Source organism: Hibiscus syriacus, unplaced genomic scaffold (genome assembly GCF_006381635.1).
Source record: "Hibiscus syriacus cultivar Baekdansim isolate YM2019G1 unplaced genomic scaffold, ASM638163v2 tig00110332_pilon, whole genome shotgun sequence".
NCBI lineage: Eukaryota > Viridiplantae > Streptophyta > Magnoliopsida > Malvales > Malvaceae > Hibiscus > Hibiscus syriacus.
Window position 1 is genome coordinate 5,304,718 of NW_024062688.1, and position 22,526 is coordinate 5,327,243.

Here is a 22,526-nt window from a genome sequence, read left to right on the forward strand (position 1 = left end):
CTAGCATTGCATTTACATAATGATGCATAGTTATATCAGCATGTTTTCGACTCAACTAATCAAAGATCAGGAACTATTAATAATTAGATAGTTTAGTAAAATTAGATATTAAATTTTAATTTTAATATTATAAATAAAATAATTTAAGTTGAAAAAAATAGAACCTCTATAGTATTAAAATAGATTAATTAATTAATAAATCAAATACCAACAATTTTATATTATATATATATATATATATATAATAACATAAACAGTTTCCACATGGAACTCATCAACAACCAAATTCAAGGCTGCTTTCGTTAACAAATGTGCGACCATGTTTCCATTTCGATCTTCTAACTTCAATGACAGGTCCATAGATAAAAGCAAACTCACAATTAATCGATTAGCAATCATAGATGAACTGAGGGAGTCAATAAAAATAGAAATCTCTTAAAAAAATTTATTTTATAATTTAAACATTTTTTTAATTTTTTTCATTAATAATTTTATAAGTTTTATAAATTTATCATTTATAATTTTATAAATTCAATTCCTTAATATTCTTTATAAAGCAATTTACTGGACATATGTGACACTGTTATGGATTTTTTTTTAAAAGAGGATACTTTGTATTGAGAAATATTACAAAGTACACCACCTCCCGTACCTCCTTAAAAAACCTCCATTAACCTAATAGGAAGAAAGAGAGTGTACCATGGGGGTGGTGAGAAACATATGTACAAATAATCCTTACAATAAACTATCAACCCCACCCTACCACAAACCTCAATCCAACATAAGAGGCAATTATCTAGACTAACTAGGGAAACACGACATTAAACACCATTACAAGAAGCAAACGCATACACCACAACCAAAGGAAAATATAATAACGAGAACTAACTAGTAGTAGATTCCTGCACTTAAGCACTGCCAAGCACAGAGAACGGGAAACTTAAGTGCTGAAGCTGAGAAGAAGCTCAAGGAACGGAATTATGTGCAGCAACCTAAGAAACAACTCCTTAATGCAGACGAATCCACTGTGTTTGATGTAGAAAGTCAAAAAAATAATAATAAATGGGTGCACCGAAAGATGCATAATTTTTTATTTTTTATATGGTCAAATTACAAACTCTAGTCACTAAACTTTAAGGTATTTACAAGATTAAGTCCTTAAGATTTAGTTATAAATACCATATCCCATTTAGCTTCAAAATCATCCCAAAGCATTCTAGCTTTCTTCCAATACTAGAGAGAATTTAGAGAGTTTCTTGAGAGTTGTTTTCTCCTTTTTATCAAGAGAGAATTATCATTGTTTTCTCCTTGATAGATCGAGAGAAGTTGTAATTCCTATTTTCTCATAGTGAAATTCTTCTACTGTTGCCCGTGGTTTTTACCCTATATTATTTAGGGGTTTTCTACGTAAATTTTGTGTCTCTTTTATCTTCATTTTTATTTTCTCAAATTATTAGTTGTGATTTTGCTCTATCCGATAGCCGTCTTCTGCAACAATTGGTATCAGATCCAGATTTGAGTGTGTAATATATGCTTATTGTCTTTGTGGTTGCCACCAAAAGGTGGATCCTCCAACATAAGAAAGTAATAAGGTATTACCCATATTTGAAGGTTCCAGAGAACTATTCACGATAGTGAAATAGTGGGAGCTATCCGTAAAAGAAGTTATGACAACGAAATTTGATATTGAAAAATTCAATGGGAGAAATTTCTCATTGTGGAAATTGAAGATGAAGGCTATCCTGAGGAAAGACGGTTGTCTAGCAGCTATTAGTAAAAGGCCGGTGGATTTTATAGATGACAACAAATGGAACGAGATGGACGGGAATGCTATGGCAAACTTTCATCTAGCATTAGCAGATGAAGTATTGTCAAGCATCGAGGAGAAGAAGACACCTAAGAAGATATGGAATCATCTCACCAAATTGTACGAGGCCACATTGTTGCATAATAAAATTTTCCTTAAGAGGAAATTGTATACTCTCTGGATGTCAGAATCTACTTCAGTGACGGAGCACTTAAACACACTGAACACGTTATTTTCTTAGCTTATATCCTTAAGATGTACAATAGGAGAACAAGAACGTGCTGAACTTCTACTTCAAAGTCTACCGGATTCGTATGATCAACTCATCATCAACTTGACAAATAGTAATGTCACCAGTCTAGTCTTCGATGACGTTGCAGCTGTTGTTCTACAAGAAGAAAATCGGCGTAAGAACAAGGAAAACAGACAAGTAAATCTACAACAAGCAGAAGCGTTGACAACGATGAGAGGGAGATCAACGGAACGTGGCCAAAGCAGCAGTCACAAACATGGTAGATCAAAGTCGAGAAGCAAGAAGAATTTAAAATGCTACAACTGTGGAAAGAAGGGTCACTTGAAGAAGGATTGTTGGAGTCTAAATAAAAACTCATATCCATAAGGCAATACTGCAAACACTTCAGATGATGGAGATGCTCTATGTTGTGAAGCGTCAACCACCGTGGAAGGTAGAAAGAGATATCCAGACATATGGCTCATTGATTCGGGAGCAACATATCACATGACCTCAAGAAGAGAATGGTTCCATCATTATGAACATGTCTTAGGAGGATCTGTGTATAGTTGCAATGATCATGCCTTAGAGATCATTGGCGTGGGAACCATCAAATTGAAGATGTATGATAGAACAATTAAAGTTGTTCGAGATGTGCGGCACGTGAAAGGCCTGAAGAAAAATTTATTATCCTACGGATTGTTGGATAATAATGCAAGCAAGATTGAAACACGTAAAGGAATCATGAAGATGTTCCGTGGAGCACTTGTGGTGCTGAAAGGCGAAAAGATAGACTTTGCTAGAAGCGAAAAGATGACATCAGAAACTTGGACACATGTCAGAACAAGGAATGAAAGTCCTTGTGGAGCAAAAGCTACTTCCAGGCTTAACAAAGGTATCACTTCCTTTGTGTGAGCATTGCATAATAAGTAAGCAACACCAGTTGAAATTCAACACATCAAATTCTAGAGGCAAAAGTGTTATAGAATTGGTTCACTCTGACGTATGGCAAGCACCAGTTACATCCCTAGGCGGAGCAAAATATTTTGTCTTATTTATTGATGACTATTCCAGGAGATGTTGGGTGTACCCTATTAAAAAGAAGTAGGACGTTTTTTCAACTTTCAAAAAACTTCAAAGCGCGGGTGGAACTTGATTCTGGAAATAAGATCAAGTGTTTCAGAACAGATAATGGAGGAGAATACACAAGCGAAGAATTTGATGACTTTTGAAGGAAAGAATGCATCAAAAGACAATTCACAGTGGCGAACACTCTTGAACAAAATGGAGTGGCAGAGCGGATGAACAGAACTTTGTTAGAAAGAACAAGACCAATATTGAGGGATGCAGGCCTAGAAAAATCATTCTGGCCAGAATCAGTCAATACCGCCTGTTATTTGGTGAATCGAGCTCCATCAACTGCAATAGAGCTCCATCAACTGCAATAGAGCTAAAGACACCAATGAAGATGTGGACTGGTAAACCAACTGATTATTCAAACCTCCATGTATTTAGAAGTATTGTGTACATGATGTACAATGCCCAAGAAATTTCAAAGTTGGATCCAAAATCCAGAAAATGCAAATTCTTGGGGTATGCTAATGGAGTAAATGTGTATCGCTTGTGGGATCCCACTGCCCGCAAAGTGATCATTAGCAGGAATGTTATCTTTGTAGAAGATAAGCTACAAAGAAAAGAAGACGATGATAGTGCTGAAAAGTCAGAGACTACACAGATACGTGTGGAAAATGAGATTGAACAAAGAGATTCTTCTGAAGCAGAACTAGCACATGATGAACAAGAACCAGAGAGTTCTGAAGCTCCAACAAATTGTCAATCAGATCGTGTGAGAAGACGTCCCAATTGGCACTCAGATTATGTTATAGAAGGTAATATTGCATATTGCCTTTTAACAGAGGACGGTGAGCCATCAACATACCATGAGGCAATAAACAGCTCAGATGATTCACTATGGATGATGGCAATGCAAGAAGAAATTGAAGCCCTTCATAAAAATAATAGACATTATTCCACTACCACAAGGAAGGAAGCCAATTGGTAACAAATGGGTCTTTAAAATCAAGCGAAATGGTGACGATCAAGTAGAGAGGTATCGTGCAAGACTAGTGGTCAAAGGATATGCTCAAAAAGAAGGTATTGATTTCAATGAAATATTTTCTCTTGTGGTTCGACTAACAACAGTTCGAGTAGTTTTGGCAATGTGTGCTACATTGAACTTACATCTAGAGCAGCTAGATGTTAAAACAGCTTTTCTTCATGGAAATCTTGAAGAAGAGATTTACATACTCCAGCCTGAAGGTTTTGAAGAAAACGAAAAGAAGAACTTGGTTTGCAGGTTGAACAAATCTCTGTACGGTCTAAGGCAGGCGCCGAGGTGTTGGTATAAGAGATTTGATTCATTCATTATGTGCCTTGGATACAACATACTTAATGCAGACCCTTGTGCTTATTTCAAGAGGTCTGGTGATAACGATTTTGTTATATTACTGTTGTATATGGATGACATGTTGGTTGCAAGACCCAACAAAGATCATATTAAAGAATTGAAGGCACAACTGGCTAGGGAATTTGAAATGAAGGACTTGGGATCAGCAAACAAGATTCTAGGGATGCAAATTCACCGAGACAAAAGTAATAGGAAGATTTGGCTTTCACAAAAGAATTACTTGAAGAAGATCTTGTCAAGATTCAGCATGCAAGATTGTAAGCTAATTTATACCCCTCTTCCTATTAACTTCAAATTATCCTCCAGTATGAGTCCTAGCAGTGAAGAAGAGAGGATGGAGATGTCTCGAGTACCGTATGCATCAGCAGTGGGAAGTTTAATGTTCGCTATGATATACACAAGACCAGACATTGCACAAGCAGTGAGAGTAGTTAGTCGGTACATGGCGAATCCAGGCAAAGAGCATTGGAATACAGTAAAGAGGATCCTGAGATACATCAAAGAGACCTCAAATATTACATTATGTTACGGAGGATCAAACTTACTAATCAATGGGTATGTAGATTCTGACTATGCAGGGGATTTAGATAAAAGCAAATCTACTACAGGTTTCAAAATATTAATAGTTTTTTGTATATTTTTTGGTAACTAATTAACATACTCCGATTGGAATGTATCAAAATATTGCTCTATCTTTTGGTAACTTATTAACATATTTTGATTGCGATTATTTTAACTTATGATGTTTATTAGCATGATTTTTATAATTTATTGAAATGAATAATCAATCAAAAAAATGAAATTTTAATATTTTTTAATTTTTTATAATATATTACTACATGTAAGTTGTAAAACAAACTAAAATAAAGAAAAAAATAAGAAGGGCAATTCTGTCATTTTATATTACTGAAATCAAATTCATCTGATATGTCTGCGAACCAAACAGAATATGGAATTGGATTCCAATTCCATTTCCTGCCAACCAAACAAAATATGGAATTGAATTCCAATTCCTGACAGATTCTAATTCCTTCACATATTCCAATTCCCTCATAAACATTCAAACGAACCAAACGCCACCTAAAATCAACTTAACACCATACTCAATGTCCCTAATTTCGGACGAAATGGAAATACCAGACCCCATGTTTAACTGAGACCTCAAATAAAACATTACCACTATCGTCTCCAATAATACCTCCCAAGCCTCCGACACTGTCAGCCCCGTTGACATTAAACTTCAAGAACCTCTTAGGAGGAGGCTACCACAAACAACTACCATAATCAAAATGGTTAATTCAACTCGACTCGTCTAATAAGATAAAATTCACATTTGATCCGACCTGGCACACACATATATATTAATAAACTAATGATAAATATGTCATGTCACAAAAAAATATTAGTAAAATAAATTAAAATTATTAAAATATGAGCAATTTGAAAGTTAAGTAGTTAAATTGAAATTTTTTAAATTTTAGTGATCAAAATATGAGTGAGAAGATAATTGAGTGATGAATGATGTAATTTATCTATAGAAATGACATGTAAAATAGTTAATTTTTTAACGGCGGGTACTAAAATGAAACATAAACTAAACATTAGGTATGATTTTGAAAAAAAATAAAATTCAAGTATCAAAATTGAACAAAAATAATAATTTAGGTACTAAAGATAAAATGTACCTTTTTTTTAAAAAAATGTATCCTGTTATTTATTGTCGAGAAGAGAGGTGATCATCGTGAGGTGATATCCGTGGTTTTAAATCGGATTTTGGGTTAAGCTTAAGGCCCATTACATATATTACATCAAACTAGGTCAAATTTTAAACACCCAACAATCAAACCTTTACATTACAAAATCCGATTATCCAATAATCATCCGTATTTGTATATATTTATTTATTTATTTCCATAACTATTAATATTTATTTTATTGATCGATTAGAAGGGTTGGTTCAAGTGATAAACAGTTTGATATCGCTTAAGTAAAGTTTCGAGTTCAAGTCTTTGTGTCTGCAGAAAATCCCTATTGGAAGAATCACACACCAAAAATAGATGTACGACACGAATCGATCTAAAATTAATCAAGGTCAAGCCTTATAATTGGAATAGAAAAAAAAAAACAGATTGAACAAAAATAGAATGTTTGAAGACCTAGGAAATAAATGAAAAGGGGCGGCATAGGGGATTGGGAAGTGATTCATTTTAGTCCATGTCCATCACAAATTAAAAGAAAAATAACCGTAAACCCAAAATACAGTTAACTATACATATTATCTGCATAATTTTATTATATATAATTATACGATCGATCTTTTTCTTTTTATTCAAAATATATTTATTTTGAAGGCCAAACATGATTACGATACTCAGCAAGAGCCCACGGTGGGAAAATATTCCTGTATGATGAATAGTGTAACATACAGTTCCTCATGAATACTCCTCCTAGTCCCTGTCATTTTTCATTCATCCAAAAATAACACTATTAATATATATATCCTTTTCTCTTAATATATAGATAGATAGATAGAAATTTACCTGTTGGGGAAAACCACAGTTTGGAAACTGAGAATTTATTAACAATTTTGCAGCTCGATGCAGGGGTGTAGGATCCCTCTCGGCCTATTCAATAGCAAGTGGGTATAAGTATTGCCATTAATAAAATGGTATAATATCAAAAATCAAATGTTTGATTGAATAGTTATTTTGACTCTTATTATTTTCTTTTAGAAAATTTTGGCCCAATGTTTTATTTTGGATAAGAAGACCCCCTCTGTGGATGAAAACTATTAGTTAATATACGGTCAACGCACTAAATAGAGGTCTGCTTGTCTTAAAATGAAAAATTGGGGTCAAATGCTCCAAAAGAAAAGAATAAAGGTGAAATTGACTATTTAGTCAAATGTTAGGGACCTTTTTATCTTAAAATAAAACATTGGAAGCTAAAATGTTAAACAAAAAAATAAGAGTCAAAATGAGTATTTAATCAAACTATGAATCTACATAGCATACCTGGCCACCAATAATTAAACCCATTAAAGCTTGTGCAGTATTTACCAAATTCGATTCTTTTGCTTCAATGGGTATATATACCTTTTTATGAACAAAGAAAAATGGCTCGTTAAATTTAAAGAAGAAAAGAATGCATAAACTTCTCATTAATCATCTAATGTAATTTTATGTATCATCAATGAATTAGATGACAATATATCGTTATATATTTTTAAAGTTAAATTAATTTAAATTTATTGTATGACACAATATTAGACTATTAGCGTATCGAATATAAATTACCTTTGTTGGACAAGAAAGATAGCTCTCCCCCCAACCACCATCCTCTCTTTGGGTTTTTAAGCAAAAAAGCAACTCCTTTGCGAATAGCCAAGCAATTTTCGAAGGTCTTCCCAGCAGCCTTAAGACCTAATAGTGCTATCCATGTGCCGTACAAGAAGCAAATCCCCCAATTTCCATACCTATATATATAAGTATTATATATCAGATCCAAAAATATATAAGTATTAAAGATAGACACATATTAAAACATAAAATGAGTGAATACAAATAAAATTTCAAGATAATCACAATTTATCAAATAGATAATTAATGGAATTTTAAGATTATGGTGAAATCCATTGAATTTAATGTCTTGAAGAAATAGAAAGGGCTTATTAACTGATTACCAGGAGCCATCAGGGCATTTGCATCTTCAATGAACTCTGTAGCTTTTTTTATGGAATTCTCAATCTGTTTTCTTCTATGTTTTGGGTATAATTTGTTGAAAAGAACCAATGCTTGTAGTGCAGATGAAGTGCATTCAACATACCTACAGTTTACATTTTTTTTTTCTCTTCATCAGTATAAAATTTATAAGTCTGTTTCCATTTACATATAACAATTGATGTAATTAATCAAAGAAAAAAAGTAAGAAAATCTTACGCGTATTCTTTGACTACATCCTCAAGAAACTCGATTGGATTGAACCACTAAAAAATAAATGCAAAGAAAAAAGTGTAGTGAGTGCACTAAAGATTAATATATTAACAACCCCACTATTAGATTTAACAAAACCAAGTATTTTAAACTTATAAGTAAATTAGATTATATATTAATCTTGACATGAATTCAAGAAATTATCTTAAATAAATTAATTATCATTGTCTACAAGGTTTAAATGGAAAAAATATAAAAGTAGGGAAATTATGAAAAATAAAAACAAATTCATCTCAAAGTTATATACTTGGATTAAAAATCAAGTTTAAAATATTTATCATGTATTTTATAAAAAAGGCATAATAACAAAGTTACCCAATGTTTGCGCAAACGATTACTATACTCTCTATTTTTTTCGTCAAAACATACTTTATTGAATGAAAGTTGTTAGTTGACTAGCAGTTAACACATTGCAAATATGACATTTTTACATATGTTCAATTGTTGAATTGACATGTGCCACATCACCTAAAGTGAAGACATAGCATGTTTCATATCAGCAATTGAACACATGTGAAAATGCTACATCATTAACATGTGTTGATCGTTAATCAACTAACGGTTTCTATCCAACTAGATCTGTTTTGACCAAAAATTGAAGTATTAAAGACTAAAATGCTTCGAAAAATATATGAACAAAATGATTATTTATGCAAACGTTGGAGCTAATTTTACCATTTTATATCATAAAAGAAGTAAAAGACAATAAAAGTAAAAGAAAGGACAAAAATAAAATATAATTATCAGTCACAGATTTTGTTAAAAATAAAGTTATATATATTTACATTATATTTGACATAAGTTTATAATCGAATATAATGTCATTTAATATTTAAAATTAATGTAATTATAATAATTTTACAACTAATTTAATTTTTTATTTTTAAAGTGAAAATCATTGAACTGAAAAATAAATATTAGAAAAATATATAGAATAATAAATAGTCAGTCAATTACCTCCCACCAGAATCCACCTCTTACTGGTTCCCAAGGTGAAAAACCACCACTTTTACCCTGCAATAATTTGCACAGTAGAAAATACTACAACAAACATACAAATTGATTTTAGTTTTTTATGCACATTTAATAACTGAGGGAAGAGGGTAAATTGTAAGAGATTGAATCCAAGTTTTTATTCCATATAGCTCAACGAATGTATAATTTTTTATTAGTCTGAAATGATTATAAGATAATATTTGATCAGAATTCTTTGTGTCAATTAACAATGAATGTATACACACCCTGTATCTACTTGAATCCAAAAGAATAACACTCATTTAAATTACTAAGATCATTTGACGAATTCTATGTATAATTCTTCATCTACTAGCAAAATAGCATTGACATCCATGATCTATGAGTTTGACACTTTTTACCTGTAAATATAGAAAAGATTGACAGCATCATAGAACTGTTCTGTTTCTATTTTCTCACCAACCATCTCTGGTTTCATCATTGAAAAATATAGGCAACACTGCAAAAATAACAAACAAGTTTTCATGCAATAATTGGTACTGCAAAATCAAAATGCTTTTGCTTAATTGAATGAAACAAAACTACCTTCACTACAGCAATATTGACCTATTGCGGCGTTTTTTAGTCCTATAGCGGCGTTTTTAAACGCCGCTAAAAGCACTCACGGCAATAGTAAAAACGCCGCAAGAAGCGCCGGCGAAACTAGCGCCGCTAAAGTTAGCGGCGTTTGTGAACAAAAAACACCGCAATAGGTCGAGATCTATAGCGGCGTTTTTGGAACAAACGCCACAAAAGGTTAGATCTATAGCGGCGTTTTTTGATACAAACGCCGCTAATGACCGTTCTTTAGGTAATATTAATTGATTTTGCATATTCCATTTTTGCTATACATCACCTAAATTTAATATCATGTAATCTAATTAACAACAACCATAAATTTTAATTAAGATACAAATTATGCCGAAAAATACTTAACAACAAAATAAATTAAAATTTATAAACACTAAAATTAAATGTAATGTAGTTTGACATTGTTCTCTAGAATTTAATCTAGGTTCTTTCACTTTAAATTAAAAAAAAACAATTTTCCTTATTTGATGAAGCATCGTTAGGTTTTTCCTCCCTGTAAACTGTATATGGAGAACATCTTCATCCATTTCACCAAATAAATCCCCTAGCTCCGGTTCACCAAGAAGACTCCTTGCACGCTTAAATGCTTCACTTGAAACAGATAACGACCTTCCACCTACAGTATGTAACTTGATTGGAGGTGGCTTGGGAATTGAATCAAACAGTAAACAAAAAAATCAAAGTAAAAAAGAGAAGCGTTTACTTGGAGTAACAGTAGAGGCACCGTCTTCTTCATCAAGGATAGATAATGCTTTTGCAATTGAAGATTTTTTCAACGCCATAGATTTCCCCAATCCGGTTCTAAACATCGGGTATTTATCCACTTCTCTATCATCGTTCTCAATAATCTTCGAACATCCTGCGTACGATCTATGAAATTTGAGAGTAAAAAATAAAAATATAAGCGGAAAAATTCAGAGATTATTACCTTGAAGTAGGAGATCGACCATGGAAGGGTATGGAGCAATAGGAGTTCCTTTCGGGTTATCATAGGGTTTCGACGGCAAGAACAAACCGGAATCCTCCCAACAATAATTTGATCAGGCGTCAGAGCAAATACGCCACGTGGACATTCTGACGATTTTGCTTAGGGATTGTGGATTAAATTTTCTAAAGTTTTATCCACAATCAATTTCTCTTACTCTGTCCATACATATGGGTGATCGAGTTTATAAATATTCTCTTATATACCTCATTGTTTCAATTAAAGAGCAGCACAAAAAACGCGCATTTCAAATGAAGTAAACAAAGGAAATAAAGTAACTCAGAGGTTATATATCCTTAGTTAAGGATACTTTAACTAATCACTTAAAGTAACAAGTAATATTGATAGTATAAAAAACAAAATTGATGTTAAGAAACATAAATAGACTAATGATCTCACTTAGACTCCAAGTCTTAACATTGCGGAAAACCAACAAGATGGAGAGATGCAAATAAAATATCCTGTTTTCAATGAATAATAATTCTGTTTGACAGGAAAAGTGAGTGCAGCGTACCTTGGTGCCTGCTAATTGTTCTTTAAAACTGTATGTGAATTGAAGGACCACTTTGCAGGCTGAAATATAAAGAATGCAAAATACAAAATAAAGCAAGAGTTGTTGATAAATAACAAGGAAGCATAAATAATCAAGAGCACTGCAACTACAAAATTATCAACAAAATTAAATCATGATTCAGTTTAGTTTCTTCGGGTTATTGCTTTCAAATGGATTTCTTATTGTGAAAATTTCGGCTGGACGTGAAAAGAAATGGCTTCTTTCAGTTGTCGATGGAAATTGGCCTGTTTCATGGTTTAGCTGATGTCTTGACTTCTCGTAAAGGGTGTAAGGGCCACTTAATACGGTCCATTTTAGAGTGAAATATAACTAAAATGTGATATGATTTCTATGATAATTGCGGCCACGTAGTGGTATGGTATGAATATGGTCCAATACATGCCGTTGTCGAGACTCAGATTATCTGTCTAAACCACAAGTTGAAACGTATGCCAACCCACAAACAAGGACTAAACATTTTCAATACATGAGGATTTATCCATACAGATCACATTGCAATTATTTGCTCGAATGTAAGCCAATATTATCCATTTGTCGGATAACTAAGCCACTTGTTTTAATAATAAAGGATATCATACAGTAGATCCACACATTACAGGTAACTAACCATTTTTTCATGTAAGCCATAACACCATAACAGAAGCTGGGGAAAGAAAAAAAATTGTACCTGGAAGCTGGTGATGCTCTCTTTCAACTCCACATACTTGACAGCATCACGGAAGTGTTCAGCCACGGTCAAACCAGTAAGGCCAACACGGGCAAGAGCACCAGGTGGCTCATTCGTTTGACCATAAACAAGAGCACACTTGCTTTCAGCCTGGAATTATACAAAAGAGAAAATCCACAAAGATAGGTGAGGATGGCTGGAATTATACAAGAAGCTCTGTAAACCAGATTGAAGAAAAAAATAGATTGAACGACCAAAAACCAAATTAAAACAGAAAGCAAAAACCAGAAATCGTAGATATTGACGATGCTGAAGGTGAGGATGGCTGGCCTGACTCAGAACATTGAGGAGATCTTGATGTGCGTGACGGTGAAGGTCATGACGGCGTGAACGGTGACAGCAGCTTCGAGACTACTTTACGGCAAGAATACGGCAACGTCGAGAAGATTGACGCAAGAATAATAGTTAGTGACGGAGAAGATGTTGTACCAGAGAAGAGGGAAGATAGGGAAGAAGAGGGAAAATGAATTAGGGATCGGGCAGGAGAAAGGGGGAGATATAATTGTCCTTTCGCAGCATTTACACGAAAAATGCCACTAATGTACGTGATTTTGCGGCGTTTTAATTTAAAACGCCAATATTGCACATGTTTATAGCGGCATTTTTACAAAAACGCCACTATATATCTGGGATATTGCGGCGTTTTATACATAAACGCCACTAAAGTACATGTTTTTAGCGGCGTTTTCACAAAAAACGCTGCTATATATTCGGATATTGCGGCATTTTTTACATAAATGCCACTAAAGTACGCATTTTTAGCGGCGTTTGCACAAAAACGCCATTATATATTTGGATATCGCGGCGTTTGTCCAAAAACACCACTAAAGTATGTAATTTTAGCGGCATTTTTGTGAAAACGTCGCTATATATTCGGATATTGCGGCATTTTTTACATAAATGCCACTAAAGTACACATTTTTAGCGGCGTTTTCACAAAAACGCCACTATATATTTGGATATTGCGGCCTACATATAAAAAATCACTGACGTTTTCTGTAAAAACGCCGCTAAATCTGCCGCTAAAAACCATTTTTGTTGTAGTGCTTCAAACCTTCTGCAGTACAATGGGAGACTTGCCATCCATTATCTCTATCAGAGAATGTCCATGATCCTTTAGAAATGTGCCTAAACATTCTTTTAAAGTCCCCCGGAGGATCATCTCTAACCTTAAAATTTCAATCAAACCGAAGAAATTAATCGCCACATTCGCATTGTCTGGTGAAAACTAAAGTCATCACGAAATCATATGCTTAAGATTCAAGATTTAAAGTTTAGAGTTTAAACACTATAAGTAAGGGTATAAATGAGTTGAGTTAAGCTTGAGTATTGCTAAGCTCGACTCGATTCGAAAAGCTCAAAGCTGAGCTTGATGTTGTAAAAAATTTGTGATAAATTGAAAATTTTGAGACATATTTTCTAAGGGTAAATATGAAGATTCGAATAATGAATTTTCTGATTCATATTCCACTTCATGAGATCTTTACAACGGTATCTCATATGCTCAAAACGGTTGAGTGATGAATGAAAATTTGATACTTAAAGTAGGGTACATGTGAATTGTGTTGTGTAAGGAAAATAAAAAAATTATATCCCACATTGATGAGATAACAAGCATGTGAATGGTTTATATACAATAGTTTACATGGCTCTTGTTGAGTGATAAGTAAATATTTTTATTTGGGTTTTTATTCTAAATTATATTTTTTATTTATTAATAAAATTTGATTTTTTTTTCTTTTCATCTCAGATTGTTATATTTCTAGCACTCGACTCGAACTCGAAATAAAAAATTGAAGCTCAACTTGAGTTCTGAAAAACTTGAACTTAAAACATTCTTAGACTTAACTCGATTGAAGCTCAAATCGAATATTAACCGAGTCGAACTCGAATAACTTACCATCTTTTTAGTCTCATTTATAGCTCTACCTGTGAGTTCTTCAGAAAATTGTGTCCCTTCATAAGAGTAGGTCCGATTTCATCGGCTAAATTGCTGGCAAGCAAAGCTTGGAGAAACAAAATAGCATCCCAAGCCTGACTTCCAAAGCTCTGCATTGGGGAAATATTGAGTAATTAGATGAGTTGATAGTGAACAAATTGAAGTCTTAACCAACAAACCTGAGACTTTATTCCATCTTCTCCAACCCACACAAACTCATCAAATCTAGCAAGATGCTTCTTGAAATAGATTCCATTTGGATCTTCAACCCAACAAGCAAGCATACTTAAAGCCTGCCCAATGTATTATCCAATTGACAAACAATAAAGCAATAATCAAATCTTGATTTAATTAAAGAAGGGTAAACTAGGTTTTAGATCACGTAATTTTCCTTTGCTTCTTCTTTCGTCACTCCACATTCGAATTTCACTCTTTTTGACCACTTGGCCACAAGTCTTTAACACTAATCAAACAATGGAGATTACAAATCGAACAAAAAAATCAAAGTTTTAATTTTAGTCTGATCAATTTCAATGAAATTTGGAGGAAAATCAAACTGTGAGGAAGAAAAAGGGAAAAAAATTAAACGTTTTTGTACATTTATATTACAAACAACGACCGACCACGCAAATGATGATAAAGAAATATTTCAATCAGGGGAAACAAAAAGATTAAATGTTAGTTTAATTTCATAAATAAAAATGCCCCAAACTTAATGTATTGGTACAGTCCTTACACAACTAATGATTGAATGACCCAAAAATAATTCCAAAAGTCAAATGATTTTTTTTAAATTGGATAACCAAAACAAAACAAAAAGTAAGTAAACGTGTAGTTTACCTATTAAATAATTAGCAAGCATTATTATATATACTTACAATAGTATAAAACTAAATGAATTTTACGCACCTGTCATAAAATTTTCTATAGTTGGAATTTTAAGAATTTAACTGTTAAATTTATTAATATTGTTATATTTAATATGCATGTAAATTTACTTTCATTACACATCCAAAGGTAATATAACGAGTGATTTCATCTTCATAATGAATGAGATCCATTGTTACTTTAAGAGCCTTTTCTCTCAACTTATTAAAGGGCCATCGGTTAAGCCTTTGTTAAGCAAAGGCTCCGAAAATGTGTAGAGACCATCCCAAAGAAATATTTGAAGCAATGTAGGAGGATAATGGAGATCTTCCTGCATGCAATATTGAAACATCTTTCCTTCAAATTTTCTAAATATAAAGAAATATTATATCAAGAGGCAGGATTCCTTCGTATCATATAAGCTTTTTTTAGTTTATACTTTTTTAGGGTCTTTGGATAAGTGAAACAAATAACATAGATTAACAATAGAAAATGAAAAACTATTCACTGAAAAATAAGGAAATAATCTCACCCGTCTATTTCTGCTCATACAATAGTCTTGAAAAATATAAAACTTAAAATTTTACATGAGGTGTAAATAGATCATAATCTTTATATCAAACACATATAAATATAGATTATGATTATGAATTTTACCTTTGCACATAAATGTCGCTTTTTACTCCAATCGATTTCGTCGTACGGTTCAATGTGGAGTTCTTGCCTTAATTGTAAAATGAGAGGTGTGATTGGTGTTGCGGAAGACGGCTATCGGATAGAGCAAAATCGCAACTGATAATTTGAGAAAATAAAGATGAAGATAAAAAGAGACACAAAATTTACGTGGAAAACTCCTAAATAAAATAGGGTAAAAACCATGGGCAACGGTAGAAGAATTTTACTATGAGAAAATAGGAATTACAACTTCTCTTGATCTACCAAGGAGAAAACAATGATAATTCTCTCTTGATAAAAAAAGGAGAAAACAACTCTCAAGAAACTCTCTAAATTCTCTCTAGTATTGGAAGAAAGCTAGAATGCTTTGGGATGGTTTTAAAGCAAAATGAGCTAAGGTATTTATAGTTGAAGCTTTAAGGACTAATTTGTAAATATTTTAAATTACAATGACTAAAATTGAGGTTCTACCATTTTCAAAATTCAGCAATAGTTGCTGCCCCTTTTTTTTTCAAGCAGCACCGAAAGTTGCATTTATTATGCATACTTTCGATGCATAGTCAACAATTGGACCGACGAATTTTCTTCCGTACAAGTACGACATTGGCATGTAAGTTACTCGGCAAAGACTGAGCATATTTGCTGTATTATAATACCATAGTAATCCCACCTAAAATCAACTCGGTTCATTTGATTAACATGTATGTAATGTATAGAGAATATGTATTATAATGTATTGAAGACATTAGAGGTCTTAAATCTAACTAGGAAGATCTTAGTGTTTTCTCCGCTAAGGTTGAACCATGGAGTAACTCTTGTTATATTACAAACATGGCAATTTGGGTGGAAATTTATGGCATACCCTTACAAGCTTGGGACGAAGACACTTTCATCAGGTTGACGAATGTTAGAATTTGTGACTAAATTTTATTTTAATCCAACTCAAAAATCTCAGAATACCGTTTACTTGGTGAAATATATATATATATATATATATATACCTAAGATTTTTAAGTGTATATAAAGATTTATATATATTATGGTGTGATCAGATTTTATTGTGATCTCTCTTGTATTTTATCGTCAACATAATTAATTTTATTTCTTTTGTTATTGATTTTTTAAAAAACATTATCACATAAAACATGTGTTTAAGGTTTTTATTGTGCTGTGATTTCTATTGTATTTTATCGTCAACGTAGTTAAATTTATTTCTTTTATCTAAATCTTTTTTTCCGAAAGTGTTTCAAAAAAAACATGTGTTTGTTTCTTTTCATTCTATTGGTTTGCGATCAATTATTTCGGTAAAAAAAATTGAAACCAAAGCTTTTAGGTTTAGCGATTCGATCATGTTAGTGTAATGTTGTAGTATGATATTTTTTTATTAGATCGTGATATTTTAATTTTCATTGTGACAAGTGAAGATATAGATAATTTTTATACATATGCTTTGGATGATATTTGATTAGGGATTAATCAAATGTCGTCACACTCAAGAAAAAATAACGTAAGAATCAAAAAAGAAAAGAAAAGCTTGACGACAGATTCACATGCATCTGTCAAACCAAATTTTATAGGATAAGGAAAAAAACCGGTTATTTTGTGGTTAAGGTTAAAGAAATTGAGGAGGAAAACTCTAATTGGAAAATTATATCTGAAGTAGCAACTTTATTTCATCGATTAGCATAAAGTTGATTAACTATTTTTAAGTATACACAAGAAGATTTAAAATTAATTGTGTTTTGTTGGTTATCACTTTCTTATTCGAATTTTAATAATATTATTTAATATAATTTGAAATTTCTCACTAGTAGTCAAGTGTATGATGTTTTATCCTTGTATGAAAAGAAAAAAACATCTCAAAATTGGATTAAGTTGCAAACCTGGATGAATTGGAAAATAAGGTGGAAAGAGCCAAAACTCCGGAGGCATTGGATTGCAGCCAGACCATTCATAAACACCCAGTAACTACAACAAAATCAGACAAGAAAAATTAAATTCATGTTCAAATTTTTCGGTGGTTGTCGATGGGAATAAATGAATTCTCCGTCTAAATGAGAAGGAATAAAACGTTTATAGCTTATGATATGATGTAAAGTTTCTGCCACTATTAGTTGCAATAGAATAATCCGAGATTAAGAAAAATAATACGTTTTTTTTTTTTTTTTTTTGTAAGTTTTAAATTCTTATATAGTGTGGGTAAATCTTTATATTTTTCTATTGAGGATCTAATTTTGTATTTTCTAATATTTTCGATCTGAATTTCTAATATAATTTTTTAAAAGTTCATACCGTTAATCTTATGTAACTTGTTACAATTTTATGATAATTTATTCATGAACAAAATATATATTAAGATCTACATTCTTGTTTCAGCACGTAGAACTGGATGGATTTACAACTGTGGATGCAATGCTGATATTATCACACGAAATTGTTGGAAGAACTTCCATGTCTAACAATAACGCTTTCACCCATGTAGCATCAACCAAATTTTTGTATTGGGCTTCGACGGTTAATCTTAAAATGACTTTAACGTCAATCATCAATGTCCCTTGTCCAATCAGTATAGGTCGACTCAGTATGTTGAAAAGCTTAACAGTTTGAAGTTGCAAATGATATACTTTTGGTTTATATACGCATGCTTTACTTACTCCATTGGGTCAACTCGTGAATCAGTATTATAATGGCAGGCATTAGCTTGTGAATCAGAGGAAGAGTGTTTTCGAAACTTTCTCCAACACCCTTCGATCAAATGACCAAGTTTTTCATCTCCCTTTGAACCTGTAAGGTAAGCACAACCACTGCAAACATAACATCCCTCTATCATCTCATGTCCCCCTAAAATGCTCATCCATGTATCGTGCGTCATTGATATCTACAATAACGACGGACTAAACAAATAGCAAATGAATCATGGGGTAATTATTCATAAAGTTAATGGTACTATTCATGAACTCCACAAATTAAACTACACTCAATTGAACCATCAACCTATTGGACAAAAATATTTGAACCATCAACCTCTTTAAATTTCATAAAAGCAGGTTGCAGTGCGATTTCATGTAATCTGGCTCCGAAAGTTCTCCACACTACATCGGCTTACCGGTTCAAGTTCTCGGAATCCCCAGTATCCCTGAGACCGAGCTTCGAGAGAACTAAACAGTAGGAATCCCAGTCGGTTCTTCTGAGATACTTCAACAACTTCTTCCTCTTCTGCACCATTGCTTGAAAACCTTCCCTTGAGTGCTTATCCTATACAAGAATGATTAATTATATTGACATTCTCATGATACAGTTTATCTTTTACTTCAACAAAAGCAAAGGTTCCGACGAATTATGAAAACATTAGGTGAAGTAACGACGGTTTTTAGAGTTTAGGGTTTTGGATGGTGACTACGAGAGTAACGACGGTTTTTAGAGTTTAGGTTTTAGTGTGAGCCGGTTCTTTTGTTACCATCAAATCAATGTTAACAAAATTAGTTCAATCATATCCAACAGTTGTTAGGTAAAAGAACTTGTTGATAATCAAATTTAGAATTTAATTTTTTTGGGGGTAAGTGGTCACCAAACTTTTAGAATACTTTCATTTTGGTCATCCAAATTTTAAAACTTACAATACAGTCGTCTAACTTTTAGTTCATTTTCAGTAAGGTCTATGATGTTATCTCATGTTAGTTTTAACTAACTTGACATGTTACAGTTTGTATTTTAGCTTAATAGAATCTCCCTCTAACTATTCAGCTTAACAAAAATCTCTCACCCAAAATTGACTAAAACCCTAAAAATTAAATTTCTCTCTCTCTTATTCTCTTATTCTTTGTGTTTGATCAACAATCAAAGCTAGCAATGGAGATACCGACTCCAATCCCAATAATCGAAGCTACTTTACATATTGTTATCGTTGGTTTGCTAAGGAAGATGAGAGTCATGGAGAAGAGAAGAAAGTTTGAGCGAGTGATATGGGTGGTTTGTTACTTTTTTATGTTGAGTTAATAAATGAGTAATTTATGATTTAAGGCTTTTATTTTTTTGCTTATGTTTGTTGTTTCAAGTTCATTTTGGTAAGTTGAAATTTGAACATGGATTTGAAATTTGAGATTCAGCATGTAAATTGAAGTGTAACACATGAATCAATTAAGGAATAAATTTTTCCAATACTTCAAAAATAACAACTTATCGTTCGTCACACTTAAACAAACCTTTGAGCGAGTCCTTCTCTCGCTCATTTTCATCCACAGTAGTCGATAATCTAGAAAAAAAGCCTAAACTATAAACTCAATTAAACCTAATTTATCTAAGTTATTTGATCAACTAAAGAGTTTTAAACCCTTTTAACTTTTTCCAAATTTTATACGATGTCATTTGAGAATCTTTTTTAAATTTCTATTATGCTGAAAATAACAATAACGCACAATGTCAGATAAAAATAATGGGAGGTAACGTTAAGGACATTACTGAAAACAAACTAAAAGTTCATTGATTGTATTATGAGTTTTAAAAGTTGGATAACCAAAATATTCGTTCCCTAAAACTTCGGTGGCTATTTATGTAGTTTACCTTTTTTGTCATAGCAGTACACTAAATCGTTTAAGCACTTGCAACTGTTTCTTGCAACACCAATTCTGCAACTTCAACTGGAGGGTGAAGAAGAAGGATCTGTCTCACTGTCCTTCCACGAGCCATCAATGCTAGAAAATTTCGAACTTTACTCTTCTTGCGATATAATGCAGAAAAATTTTCCATTTACGCCCCAGTAAAGTTAGTATGAATTCCACTAGTGAAGAGGCATGATGGAGCTGAGTTTTTTCAATTAGGATTCTTAATGCTTCACGATTGTCCGTTTCAATTCCGACATTCCTAAATCGCAACCTCCAAGCATGATTTAAAGCTTCATGGATTGCCCTCAGATTCTAGTATCGAAGTCCCCAAATTTTTGGAGAAGCCAAAGTGTCGGAACCGTCTTTTCGTTGGACCCAAAATTGGGCTTCGACTGGAATTGATTGGGTTAGAGTCATCACCGATCACTTTAAAAAACATTTAGGTGGACCGGACACCATCTTACCTGATCTGCGTTTACCAGAAATGTGTACGGTCAAGGAAGGATTAGCACCCTTGAACCGCCCTTTCGGTACCAATTAATTTGTCGGTTGTCTTAATCGCAAAAATCAAAATTTAAATTGAAATTTAAAAATTCGGCTCGAATTGCTTATTTTTGATCGATTGGAATTTATCTAAAAAAAGGGTCAAAAAATGTTAGAGAAAAAAACTAGTAAATAAATATTAAGTAATTCCAAGAACAAAACAAAAGAGAAATAATAATAATAATAATAAGTAAATAAATATATCACCAAAATAATAAATCAAAGAAATAATAAATAAATGAATAAAAAAGTCAAAAAGGGAAAAAGAATTTTGGATAAATAAAAAAATTAAAGAGAGGGAAAGAAAAAGAAAATAAGGAAAATGAAAATGAAAGGAATAAAAAGAATGAATAAAAAAGTTAAATATTAAAGAATAAAAGAAAAAATGTTATGAAAATAACAAAAAGGAAAAAAAGAAAAATAATAATAAACAAAAAAGGACCAAAATGAAGAAATAATAAATCTGAGATCCAAATTAAAACATTGAATTCAATGGTCAAAATATACGAGATGTAGCTTACAGGGACCGCATGTGTAGTTTACCCACGTGAGAAATCACGCAAATGCCTCCTTTTGAAACTACGTTGTTTCACTAATGGTATAAAAAGCCCACATGAGAGGCATATATCACTCAACTCTCTCATTTTACTCTTCCCCCCTCTCTCTCTACAAAAAAATACTCTCACTTCTCTCTATAGCCATCCTCACCGATGGGAAGCCGCCCGCCCGCCGTAAACCCCTCAAAAATATTCCTCTCCACTCCGTAAACTCGAAGCCCAATCACCCAAAAAATCACTTCCCCGCCGTAGATCTAACTAGAAAGGCGCGACCTTTACCGTTCTTTGGTGAGACTTTTCGGTTCTCCGGTGGCTTTCCTTGTAGTTATGTTACTTTTGGTCATCGTTTTTTTGTGTTTGTTAGTTCGATACTCTGGTTGTCTTTGTTTTTGTTTGGCTTTTGTTTCGTCGGTTTCGTGTTGGCTTGTTTGATATTCTGTCTCTTTCTCGTTGTGGGTATTTTGGCTCGAGGTTGGTTTCAATCTCGCTCTCGGTTTTACTCTTTTGGTTCTATTGGTCGATGATGGTACTGTCTTTGATGGTTTCGTGTTCGATGTTTGTTGACTGCGGGTATTGTCGTGATCTTCATGGTCCCCTCGGCAGTGGCTTGGTGGGGGTATTTATACCCACCACCTGCCGTTCGTCTGTTCTGAAATATGGGCTCGTGGTTGATGTTGTGTCCGGTCATCCCGGGATAGGTCAGTCCCGGGATTTCAGGCCGGCCGTTTTGCCCCTTGACCGTTCGTGGTACTGATGATTCTGTGGTTCTGATTTCCTAACTTGCGACACTTGACTGAGATGAAAGGGAACTCTAGTTTCCCTGATGGGTTGGTTCAGACCCTGTTCTGGATTGAACTGTGACTGTATTTGACCCAAAACAGATCTTTGACTTGGAACCTGCAAAAAGCATAAATAATAAGAAATAAAATAAATAATATAATAATAATAATACTAT

General features: G+C 33.0%; 2 pseudogenes; both read right to left on the reverse strand.

The window, feature by feature from the left end:
• The window catches only part of LOC120119528, a 30,938-nt pseudogene extending 14,733 nt beyond the window's left edge, over positions 1-16,205 (reverse strand).
• LOC120119995 lies at positions 6,824-20,616 on the reverse strand (annotated as a pseudogene).
• Between the last annotated feature and the right edge of the window lie 1,910 nt (positions 20,617-22,526).